Source organism: Carcharhinus amblyrhynchos, chromosome 4 (genome assembly GCF_965287045.1).
Source record: "Carcharhinus amblyrhynchos chromosome 4, sCarAmb.v2.hapA, whole genome shotgun sequence".
NCBI lineage: Eukaryota > Metazoa > Chordata > Chondrichthyes > Carcharhiniformes > Carcharhinidae > Carcharhinus > Carcharhinus amblyrhynchos.
This window is the reverse complement of record NC_137327.1, coordinates 6,291,058-6,304,429: the sequence shown is the minus strand read 5'-3', so window position 1 is coordinate 6,304,429 and position 13,372 is coordinate 6,291,058. Positions and strand designations below refer to the sequence as shown.

The 13,372-nt window shown below is 43.7% G+C and overlaps 1 protein-coding gene across 1 annotated transcript in view; it reads right to left on the bottom strand.

The window, feature by feature from the left end:
* LOC145341771 (cadherin-8-like) overlaps window positions 1–13,372 on the bottom strand; it is a 232,801-nt gene that overhangs the window by 201,678 nt on the left and 17,751 nt on the right. The gene's annotated exons all lie outside the window — the stretch shown is intronic.

Here is a 13,372-nt window from a genome sequence, read left to right as displayed (position 1 = left end):
TAATGTAAATATTTTGAAAGCAGTTCAGAGGAGGTTTACCAGATGGACATCAGGAATAGGAAGGTTGTCTTATAAGGAGAGGTTGGAGCATTTAGGTTTGAATCCACCAGAGTTTAGAAGAGTAGGAAGCGACTTGATTAAAATCTTTAAATGATCCTTTGGGGGCGGCACAGTGGCACAATGATTATCACTGCTGCCTCACAGTGCCAGGGACATGGGTTCAATTCCAGCCTCAAGTTCCTACCTGTGTGAAGTTTGATGTCAAAATGCCGGCAGTGGACTGGGGTAGGCACAGTAAGAAGTCTGACAACACCAGGTTAAAGTCCAATAGGTTTATTTGGTAGCACAAGCTTCCGGAGTGCTGCTCCTTCACCTGATGAAGGAGCAGTGCTCTGAAAGCTTGTGCTACCAAATAAACCCACTGGACATTAACCTGGTGTTGTCAGACTTCTTACTGTGTGGAGTTTGCACATTCTCCCCATGTCTGCATGGGTTTCCTCCAGGTGCTCCGGTTTCCTTCCACCGTCCAAAGATGTGTGAGTCAGGTTGATTGGCTATGCTAAATTGACCCGAGTGTCAGGAGGATTAGTGGGGTTACGGAAATAGGGCCTGGGTGGGATTGTGATCAGCACAGACCCGATGGGACAAAGGCCTCCTTCTGCACTGTTGGCCTTCTGTGTTCCTGAGAGGTATTGACAGGGTGGACATGAAGAGGTTGTTTCCTTTGTGGGGGAATCTGGAACGAGTGGTCACGGTTTAAAAATAAGGGCTCTTTCTTTTAACCCAGAGATACAGAGGCATTTTTTCTCTCAAAATGTAGTGAGTCTCCGGAATTCGTCCTCAAAAGGCAGTGGAAGCAGAGTCATTGAATATTTTAAGGTGGATTGGATTGATTCTTGATTAACAAGAGGGTGAGAGATTATCGGCAGTGGGTAGGAATGTGGGGTTGAGGTTACAATCAGATCAGTCGTGATCTTATTGAATGGTGAAGCAGGCTCGAGGAGCTGAGTGGGCTACTCCTGCTCCGAAATTGTATGTTCCTATGTAATTACCCTTCAGAAGTTGGTTGGAGCCACTTTCATTGATTACTGCAGTCTGTGCTGTGAAGGTTACTTTGTCATGGTAGTTGGCTACAGCTTGTCTGTTTGAAATTCACCAGCTCTTCTTCAAGGTAGATATCACCAGCAGAGAAAAGGTACTGGAAAAAGAGATGAGGGAGGGGGTCTTATTAGGACTGGAATAATGAATATTCTACATATTCCCACAAAAAGCCTTAGGCTCTTGTGGATATCCATTTTATTTGGAGGAAGGAAAAGGTGTTGCTGTGGGTACCTGAATGGATCCCAGTTATGCCTGGATTTTGTGGGATACGTGGAATATTCAGTAGTCCATCTCCTTCATCTCCTTTCCAGTCAGAATTCACCATAGTGATGTGGGTCCATACTCACAGATACAGACAGATCTCCTTCCCAAAAGGACATTAATGAGCCAGGTAGATTTTTTTTTACAACAATCTGCTATTTATGTGATGTAAGAAGTCTCACACAACACCAGGTTGTGAGACTTCTTACTGTGCTTACCCCAGTCCAACGTCAGCATCTATGTGGTGACCATGACTGATACTAGCAGTTTTTTTTAAAATCCAGATTTATTTAACTGTTATTAAATTCCCCAGTTGCTATGTTGGGATTTGAACATATTTTCCCAAATCATAGTCCTAGCAATATAATCAACGTCATCATTCCTATACCCAATCTGGTGGGTGGCACGGTAGCACAGTGGTTGGCACTGCTGCCAGGGACTCTGGTTCAATTCTTGGTTTGGGTGACTGTCTGTGTGGAGTTCGCACACTCTCCCCATGTCTGTGTGGGTTTCCTCTGGGTGTTCCAGTTTCCTTCCACAGTCTGAAAAGTGTGCCGGTCAGGTGCATTGACCCGAGCAGGCGCTGGCGTGTGGCAACTAGGGGAATTTTACAGTAGCTTAATTGCAGTGTTAAGCCTTACTTGCGACTAATAAGTAAACTTTTAACTTTAACAATCTGTCTCCTCTTCTGATGTTTCACACAGGATATTATTTTGGAGGACCGCTAGCTGATAGTCAGACGCAGGGAAACTGGATGAGTATTTGCCACTCCCAAGTTCACCAATTGTAGTTAATTTCTACATGGAGCCTGAAAGACATCATTAAGTCAACAGAAACCTGTTTCTGGTCTGTATGACTCAATACCACACTCACCCACCCAGCTAGCCATTGAGACAGGAAGCCCATAATGTATTGAAAGAAGTCGACACATCTAATTTGGTTCTGAAACATGTTATTGAAGCAATTTGACACTGAGCCAAAGAAAAGTTATTTTGTAACTAAAAGCTTGGTCAATTCTAGTGTGCTTAAGGAGAGCCATGAAGGAAACCAAAAATGTAGATAGAGGTATTGAAATCAAAAGGATTTCTAGAACATAGGACCCAAGCAGCTGCAGGCAAAAACAGTGATGGAGCGATAGAAATCGGGAATGTGCAAAATTGGATTTTGCAAAAATCCAGAATCGGAGGAGTGTAGATGTGTTGGTGGGTTGTCGAACTGGAGGAGGTTACAGAGATAGGGAAATGTCACGTTATGGAGGGATTTGAAAACAAGGAAAGGAATTTGAACTATCAAGGTGTTGCTAGACCCGAAGCCATTAATGCTCCTGAGGATTGCTGTTAAATGATGGGGTGACACAGTGGCACAGTGGTTAGCACTGCTGCCTCACAGTGCCAGGGAACTGAGTTCGGTTCTCAGTTTGGGTCGCTGTCTGTGCAGAGTTTGCACGTTCTCCCCTGTCTGCATGGGTTTCCTCCTACAGTCCAAAGATGCACGGGCGAGGTTGATTGGCCATGATAAATTGCCCCTGAGTGTCGGGGGTATTAGGAGGGTAAATAGGAGGGGTTAGTGTTGGAGAAAGGGACTGTTGTCGGTGCAGGCTTGATGGGCCGAATGACCTCCTCTGTACTGTCGGATGTCAATGATTCAATGATTGTGAGGGTGCGATATGGTTTGCTGTTGTACCCATTCCATAAAAAACAACATTTCTGCAAACAACTCCTCGCACGTAAAGTGATTAATTGTATGCTTTCATTAAAAGGATTTAAAAAAATCTTTCTTCATTCCAAGGGTATAGGCAATCAATTTAAGTATAGATTCTAGACACCCCCCCAAACAACACTTCAGGTCAGATATTTCATCTCTTTCCAAGACAGTAGCATTGATTTTGAAATCTACTCTCCAGCTGTAAGACCTGAAACAGTTATTTGAAAACCTCTGTGCAGAATTACCTGTGCATTAATATTTCCCGGGCATATCAGGAGTTTCGTTTCATCAAGATGCAAGACCTGAAGGACTTCCAGAAAGATAACGGAATAGAGTTTCTGCCAGAGACTGTTGCAGATTTGGCCAGGTATCAGAACTGCTCCCATAAAGCGCCAGGGACCTGGATTTGAATCCTGGCTTGGGTCACTGTCTGTGTGGAATTTGAAAGTTCTCCCCGTGTCTGCATGGGTTTCCTCCGGATGCTCCAGTTTCTTCCCACAGACCAAAGACATGCAGGTTAGGTGCAGTGGCCATTGTTAAATTCTCCCTCAGTGTACCCGAACAGGCGCCAGAGTGTGGCGACTAGGAATTTTCCAAACAATGATTTTCACAGTAACTTCACTGCAGTGTGAATGTAAGCTTACTTGTGTCTAATAAATAAATAAACTTTAAACTGTAAAAATAATTTGCATGATTGCAAACAGAAAGTCTTCTGTGAACCAATAGATTCAGGTCACGTAATAAGATGCAATAATGTCCATTTTTCCTATTAAAAAGTATTCCTTGATGTATTTAAGAAAGGGAACCAAATGCAGCTTCATTAAGGAAGATGAAAGTGATTTATCACCAAACATAAGCATTTCTAATAACGGTATTTGACTTCTCCATCCCTGAGCAAGCTGAAGTGAAATCATGGAAAATTACTCAAAGAAACCTTACGAACAATTTAATAGTTTCACGAGTGCGCACGAGTCACTTTCTTAATAAGTTGAATCATTTTTTTAATATGAAAAGCATTTAAGTTGTGTCGACTATTCCCTGCGCATCTACAAAAACAGACACAAGTTGAAGACTTTCCCCTCATTGGCAGGATCTCTCCCAGTTTCCAGCTGGGATTCTGGCCAGTTTCGCGTGGTGCACCTGAGGTGGGTAAGCTGAGTCTTGAACTAGCACCCAAGATCACAGGAAACATCGATTTATACAGCTTTGGTTGTAACTCACTGACATTTGGAAATTTCACTGTCTTTTGAACTGGTTCTGCAATTTCTATATCCTGAGGGGGATTGAGAGAGTCAATGGTGAGATGTTTTCACAAGTGGGAGACTCTGAAACAAGGTTACAAGATAAATGGCCAGTCATTTAAAACTGAGGTGCGTAGGAATTTGTTCTCGCAGAGGGTGGTGAATCTGCAGACTTCTGTGCCCCAAAGGAAAGTAGAGGATGGATCGTTCAAAGTATTTAAAGTTTCAAGTTTAAAATTTATTTATTCTTAGTTCAATTTCAGCTTTCCAGCCCTGATCTATCAACTGCCCACCAGCCTAGAAATTGAGGGTGGGGAGAAAGGTCACTTAGGGGCCTTAACATTTTTCTTATTCAGTTGTGGGACATGGACATCACTGGCTAGCCAGCATTTATTGCCCTTGCCTAGTTGCCCTTGTTCAGAGGGCAGTTGAGAGTCAACCACATTGCTGTGGCTCTGATGTTGCATGCAGGTCAGACCAGGTAAGGAAGACAGATTTCTTTCCCTAAAGGACATTAGTTTTTTTTTTGACAATCGACAATGGTTTCATAGTCGTCAGTGGATTCTTAATTCTAGATTTTTTTTTATTGAACTCAAATTCCACCATCTGCCGTGACTGGATTCGATCCCGGGTCCCCAGAACATTAGTAAGTTTTTGGATTAATAATTTAGTGACAATACCACTAGGCCATAGCCTCCCCATAACTGGGGCAACGGTGAGCTTCCCCTCTGAGCTCCTGCTTGCCCACTCGGTCAGGGCAGGTGGGATCCCAATGCACCTCAGAACCCACCAGCGTGCAAGTGTAAAATTCTGGCCCAAGAAGAGTTGAGTAAACTCAAGGCTCAAATCCATGTCTAGGATTCCTTGTCTGGTTTGCTTCAGTTAAAAGACTCAGTTTAAAAATATTTCTGCCTATGTAACTGACTATGCTAAGCTTCAAAGCTAACTTGGCGGCATTTTAAACTCAGTAGACATTCTGGCATTAGTTTAGAAATTGACAGCATTCTTTGAAAGTACAATGCAAGGTAAACAGGTTTTCTCATAAGCCAAAACAGAAGCTTTCACAGCCACACTGCTGCCAATTCTTGTTAGGGACAAAGATTGTACCAGCAATTTCAATGACACAGATTACAATTAACATATATTGTGCATTTCAGTGCGTGTTTTCGGTGTTCAGTCTTGTTTTTGACTTCATTGAGTATTCAAGATTAGCACGGGGGCTGGTAGTGAAAAAGTCGGATTCTCCAAGTTAATTTTTCTCTTTCTTTCTTTTTCTGTAATGTTAATTTTCCGTTTTATTCTATGAAGAAAACATTTTTTAAAAAATCATACCAAGTGCTGCCTACGCCTATTCTGGAGAATGAATGGACCCGATACCGTAGATGTTCTTCATTCGAAGAGACATATGTCAGGCTGGAAATCGTTGAGGCCAAAGATTGGCTGTGATCTAACTGAAAGGCGGAGCGGGTTCGAGGGGTTATATGGACAACTCCTGCTTCTACTTCTGATACCTTTTTGTTCTCATATAACAATAGTTCCAGGGGACCCACCAAAGATGGTACATTTCCTTCTTGCTTGACAGTATCCTGTGAAGTGAAGGCAGTTGAGCAAGCTGTCTGGTCTCAGCCATGAATTGACCACTGAAGGGCTTCAATAGGATCAAGGGTGGACAAGCTGCCTGCTGCCTTTCCCACCAGCCAAAATATGAGAGCTAAATTGGGCATGGTCAGGAAGTGGTTGGGAGGTAATGGCCTATTGGTATAATCACCAGACTATTAACCCAGAAACTTAGCTAATGTTCTGGGGATCTAGGCTCGAATCCCATCACGGCAGAGAAAATGTGGAATTAGCAATCTACTGATGACCATGAAGTCATGGTTGATTGTTGGAGAGAAAACATTTAGTTCACTAATGTGCTTGAGGGTAGGAAATCTCCCGTCCTTACCTGGTCTGGCCTACACATGACCCCAGAGCCACAGCAACGTGGTTGACTCTCAACTGCTCCCGAAACAGGGACAACTAGGGACGGGCAATAAATGCTGGCCAGCCAGCAATACCCACAGCCTACAAATGAATGAAAAAAGAGATGATGAGAAGAGACCAACTGACTCAGTTACAGCTTCCTCCCTGCTGCCATCAGACTTTTGAATGGACCTACCATATATTAAGGAATTGATTCCTTTGCAGCCATTTTTGAGCAGAAGCTGCAAGAACAGTGTTGAGATGGACAGCCAATCAATCATTTTTGGAGGATGTTGTTCAATGGATCGATCTTGCTTGCTTACGAGGTGAACTTACTGTTCTCAGCAGAAGTACAAGGGAATTTTACACTTATTCTGCAGCACTGGAACAGGCAGCCGGCAACTTGGGCTAATGCCTCACTCACCAAGAGGACTATGCAACCCTGGAGTTTCCGACTACATTGTGGTTTGGATCCTGGGGTGTGATAGTCTTCTGCCTAAAGCAATGAATTGTGTCAGACCAGGCTGAAAAAAGGGGGAAACTGCAGGTCAGCAATGAGGGATCACATTTTTTAAAAAAGATAAGTGGCAAAAAGAACTGGGGGCAGTTGAGAGGAATTGTTTTTCACATAGCAATCTGGAATGCATTGCCTTAAAGGGTGGTGGAAGCAGATTCAATATTAACTTTTGAAAGGGAATTGGGAGATACATTGAAAAAGAATAAAAACATGCTGGATGATGGAGAAGGAAATAATTGCGCATGGATGCATGGCAGGTCAGAAGATTGGATAGAATATAAAAAACACAACAAAGAATGACTAAAAGGTTGGTAAGGAAAGGAAAAATAGAATACGAGAGTGTTAGCCAGAGTTGTAGAGGTTTACAGCATGGAAACAGGGCCAACTTGCCCATGCCACTCTTTTGTTTGAAACCTCTAAGCTAATCCCAATTGCCTGCATTTGGCCCATATCCCTCTATACCCATCTTACCCGTGTAACAGTCTAAATGCTTTTTAAAAGACAACACTGTACCTGCCTCTACTACTACCTCTGGTAGCTTGTTCGAGGCACTCAACACCATCTGGCATTCTGGACACTTCTGTATCTCTCCCCTTTCACCTTAAACTAGACTGAAACAGGCTGATTTATTTTCTGTAAATGTGGACAGAAAGGACTGATTTGAAATGATAGTTTTAAACTCCCCAACTTCTGGGAAAAGATACTGACAATCTTGCTGATCTGAGACTCTCATTATTTTATAGACCTCTACAAGATTATCCAACAGATGACACCCCTATGATGACAAATAGAGTTTATCTGGATATTTAAAAAGGAAAAGTTAACAAAGTGTTTAAGTTTAAGTTGATTTATTCATGTGATCAGTAGGCTTACATTAACACTGCAATGAAATCACTGTGAAAATCCCCGAGTCGCCACACTCTGGTACCTGTTTGGGTACATGGAAGGAAAATTTAGTACGGCCAATGCACCTAACCAGCACATCTTTCGGACTATGGGAGGAAACCGGAGCACCCAGAGGAACCCACGCAGACATGGAAAAAATGTACAGACTCCACACAGACAATGACCCCAAGCAAGGAATCAAACCTGAGTCCCTGGCACTGGGAGGCAGCAAAGTTAACCACTGTGCCACCGTGCCACTCATGAACGAATGTTGGTCCAATAGAAAGTGAGACTAGGGAATTAGTAATGGAAAACAAGGAGATGACTGATTAGTTCAACAGGCTCTTCACTATATATGATACAAATAACATCCCAAGAATTTCTGTAAATTGGGAAATGAAAAGGAGGGACGAACTCAAGAAAATTAACAGAGAAGTGGAGCTTCAAAAATTGGAAGTTGACAAGTCCTTGGGTCCTGATGGATTTCTGTCTACTTTTTCAAAGAAGTGTCTCATGAGATAGTTGATGCATTGGTTTCAGTCTTCCAACACTCCCCAGCTTCGGGAAAGGTTCCATTAAATTGGAAAAGATATGCTTGTTAAATTTGTTGGTGACACAAAGATAGGTATGAAAGTAAAGGCATGAAGAGCACATAAAAAGACTAAAAGGGGATATGGATAGGTTACGTGAGTGGGCAATGATCTAGCAAGTGGTGTATAATGTGGGCAAGTGTGAAATTGCCCATTTTGGCAGGGATAATAACATATCACCTAAATGTGAAAAATTGCTCATTTCTGAAATACAGAAGATTCTAAGTATCCTAATGCATAAATCGCAAAGGGTTAGTATGCAAGTAAGGCAGGTAATTCAGAAATCTAATAGAATGTTATCATATATTGTGAATGGAATTGGATACAAAAGTGGGGAGGCTATGCTTCAGTTATGTAGGGCATTGGAAAGATCTCATCTGGAGTAATGTGTTGGTCTCCTTATTTAAAATTTTAACATTTGTTTCTTAGTGTCACAAGTAGATTTATATTAACACTGCAGTGAAGTTACTGTGAAAATCCCCTAGGTGCCAAACTCTGGCATCTGTTTGGGTACATTGAGGGAGAATTTAGCACAGCCAATGCACTGAACCAGCACATCTTTCGGACTGTGAGAAGAAATCGGAAGGAACCCACGTGCAACAGATGACACCTCTGTGATGATGAATAGAGTTTATCTGGATATTTAAAAAGGAAAAGTTAACAAAGTGTTTAAGGTTAAGTTGATTTATTCATGTGACAAGTAGGCTTACATTAACACTGCAATGAAATCACTGTGAAAATCCCCGAGTCACCACACACCGGTACCTGTTTGGGTACACGGAGGGAGAATTTAGCATGGCCAATGCACCTAACCAGCATAGGGAGAACATGCAGACTCCACACAGGGACCAAAACCAGGAAGTGAACCTGGGTCTCTGGCACGATGAGGTAGCAGTGATGACCACTGTGCCACCCTTGTGACACTAATAAATAAACTTCAAAACTTTAACTTATATGAGGAAAGATGTAAATGCATTGGAAGTGATTCAGTGAAGGTTTACTGGATTTATACCTGGAAAGGCCAGGTTGTCCTTTGAGGAAAGGATGGACTGACCAGGCTTGTTGGAATTTAGGAGAGTAAGAGGCAACTTGGCTGAAACATAAGATTCTGAGGGTTCTAATTGAGTCTGTGTAGAGAGGATATTTCCTCTTGTGGGATAATTTGTAACGGTGGGGGGGGAGAAGAAATCACTGTTTATTAATAAGAGGTCGCTCATTTCAGGTGGAAATGAGGTGATTTATTTTTCTCAGAGGGTTGAAAGTCTTTGTAATTCTTCCCCAAAAGGCAATGGAAACAGAGGGGTGAATTTTCCCATCCCGCTCGCCACAGGAATCATAGCAGGCGGGGGCAGAACATGCAAAAGCCCATTGACCTCGGGCAGGATTTTCCAGTCTTGGGACAAGCGTAGTCAGAAAATCCTGCCTTTGAATATTTTTAAGGATGAGTTCTTGATAAGCAAGGGAATGAAAGGTGATAGGGGCTAGGTGGGAATGTTGGGTTGAAGTTACAATCAAGTTAGCTAAGATCTTACCAAATGGCGGCACAGACGTGTGGGGCCAAGTGACCTACCCTCCCAATTAGTATCTTTGCATGTGTAGAATCATAGACTGAAATTTTACACCCCACCCACCACGAGAATTGGAGCGGGCGAGAGGAGGAACATGGAAAGGTCTGTTGATCACTGGTGGAATTTTATGGTTTCGGGACAAGCGAGGCTGTAAAATTCCGCTGTAAAAACGAAACCACCCTCTCTGTTTCCCATTGGACTTGTACTTAAACAAGGAAGAATTCTGAGAATACCCTAATAAGGTTATGTTTGGTTCCGTGCTTTTTGCTGAACTATATTGCACTATGAAATGGAACTGGGTAAGCAATGATTAGACCTCATACACAACCTAGCATGAGAACATATTCAGAAACTAACTGACAAAGGTGACCTCTTACCTCCTAATTTTGCCCAGAGTAAAACACCGGTTAGTTTCTAAATCCTTATGGTTGACAATCCGTCTGTGTGAAAAATACATGACGCGATAGATCTCATTGTAATTTTGCTTGAGTTTTGATATATTCTGATGAAGGTTAAAGAGGACTGAGTGAAGCTTTGAGGAAATCTTTACACCTCATGATTTGAAGTACAGTCCGCCTGTTTCTGATCTGCTACAGAATAATAGAGGTGAGCGGGGGTGGAGGGGAGAGTGCAAGCAGGTGGGTGTTCCATTAAAACCTTCACTGCTGAACAAACAGTAATTCTGCACCTAGTGAATGAAAACAGTACTGCTTAGTGTTCACTCTTCTGACTGAACGGTTCATTATTTGAGACAAAAGGGCCAGAATTTTACGAAGCTCTGCCGGGCACATGTCTGACCTGAACGCGCATCAAACCGAGTGAGATGAAACCGGGTGTGCGCCCAATTGCAAAGTCTGTGCGTGCAATACCGAGGTCAGAGGGTGCCGGAGTCAGAGTCTCACCTGGCGACAATTAAAGGGCCAATTAAGGCCATTAAAAAGTCCGTTGGCTGAGATTTTATACTGTCCATGCAATTTTGCGACTGTTGCATGGGAAGAAAAAAGGGCAGGCAGGCGTTTCATTTTTATCGATTTGTCACCCAAGGGAGCACAAACACGTCCCTTTTTGTTTATGATTTTGCTGGTGCCTTATTTCTGAGTTTTGCCGGATTTCCTTCTCATTGTGCTGGCTTCCTAAGGCTTGCTGCATCGCCTACACATCTGAGCCAAAGCTTGAACAAAATCCATTTGTCTGTACAAACCATGGAAAGCATTGGCGTTTGTAAAATGGCCTTGAAAATCCATGGCCATTTTGGTGTATGGGGAGGTGGGGGATGCGGGGTGGGAGAGGGGGTGGATTGGGGGGGGGTGTTTTGAGATGAGGAAGGGGCTCTCTGAACATCATACTCCCTGTCACCCAGGTCTTTGTCAGTGTCCAGGGCACAGATACTGCGGGTGGAGTTCTCCTGCAGCGCCTGCCATGGGAATCTAGTGAACAGGATAGAAATTTCAGTGGACCACTTAAAAGCCCATTGACCTCAGGTGCGAATTTCTAATTTTGGAGTGTGCACAACTGAAAAATCCCACCCTGCAGGTTCGTCCCAACTGACTCAGCAGGAGATATGGAGTAAGACCAGATTCCAGCATCATTAAAAGCAGTCTTTTGTTTAAATGACCCCCCTATAAAAGGTGACTCCCCTGCAAAGCCATACTTTGTTCGTAGACCCTAGCAACCCCTCCCTCATTTTGCCCCCACAACAGCCACAAGCCCGAGCTGCACCACCTCAGGCAGGCAGTCCAAACCTGCCGTAATAGTCCATAGAATAGTTGCATTAAAGAATCGTACGAAGCAGAAGGAGGCCATTCAGCCCATCCAGTCTGCACTGACCACAATCTCATCCAGGCCCTATTCCTATAACCCTATGCATCCAACCTAGCTAGTCTCCTGATGCTGAGGGGCAACTTAGCATGCCCAATCCACCTAACCCGCATATCTTTGGACTGTGGGAGAGCACCCGGAGGAAACCCATGCAGACATGGGGAGAACATGCAAACTCCTCACAGACAGTGACCCAAGCTGGGAATTGAACCCTGATCCCTGGTGCTGTGAGGCAGCAATGCTAACCACTATGCCACCACGCCACCTCTTCACCAATGATGGCACTGGTGCCGACCAATGGAGCATTCTACTCTCTGGAGTTCAGTTAAGATTACAGATTCAAATCCCACCCCAGAGAGTTGAACATGTCGGTTTATAGTCACAGTGAGAGAGTGCTGCATTGCCTGTGGTGCCAGTGTTCAGGTGGGATGTTAATCTGAGACCACACCTTCCCTCTCAGGTGAATGCAAAAGATCTAACATTGCAGTCCAAGGGAGCTTGCTGTGTGTCAATTGGCCAGCCACCATTTCTTCCACATAATAGCGGTGGCCACACAGCCAGGCATGCTGGGACATCCTGAAATCCTGAAAGCTGTGGGAAAAATGCTTATTGACCAGTCTTTCTTTCTTCACAGACGTAAATCGATGAAGGAAACACCACCCCCACCACCCCCATTCACAGCCTCCTCACCGCAGCCACAAAATGCATTTGGATCAGTGGATGATGCTGTGCAGTGCTTGTAGATTGTCAAGACGTATTTCAGAGCCACTAGATATAAGTGCTTAGATATAAATCCACTCAAAGTGTGAGTTTATCCACTTTGGAAGGAATAATAATAAAATGGAATATTATTTAAACGGTGAAAAATTACAACATGCTACTGTGCAGAGGGACCTGGGGGTCCTTGTGCATGAATCGCAAAAACTCAGTCTGTATGTGCAGCAGGTAATCAAGAATGTTGGCCTTTATCGCAAGGGGGACGGAATATAAAAGCAGGGAGGTCTTGCTGCAATTGTACAAGGTACTGGTGAGGCCACAACAAGAGTACTGTGTGCAATTTTGGTTCCCTTATTTGTGAAAGGATATATTGGCCTTGGAGGGAGTACAGAGAAGGTTCACCAGGCTGATATTGGAGATGAAGGGGTTAGCTTATGAGGAGAGATTGAGTAGATCGGGCCTGTACACATTGGAGTTTAGAAGGCTCAGGGGTGATCTTACAGAGACATATAAGATAATGAAGGGGCTAGATAGGGTCGAGGCAGAGAGATTCTTTCCACTTAGAAAGGAAACAAGAACTCAAGGACACAGCCTCAAAATAAGGCGGGGGGGGGTCAGTTTAGAACAGAGTTGAGGAAGAACTTCTTCTCTCAGAGGGTAGTGAATCTCTGGAATTCTCTGCCCATTGAAGCGGTGGAAGCTACCTCGTTGAATATGTTAAGGCACAGGTAGATAGATTTCTGACCAATAAGGGAATTAAGGGTTGTGGGGAGCAGGCCGGTAAGTGGAACTGAACCACTTTCAGATCAGCCATGATCTTATTGAATGGCGGGGCAGGCTCGAAGGGCTAGATGGCCGACTCCTGCTCCTATTTCTTATGTTCTTATCTTCTTATAAATATGTTGGGGCGGACTCTCCGACCTCGCTCGCAGCTGGGATTCGCCAGTTCCGCTGCGGTGAACGGAGATTTGGCTGAACATCAAATTTTTCATTCTCACTGTGAACAGC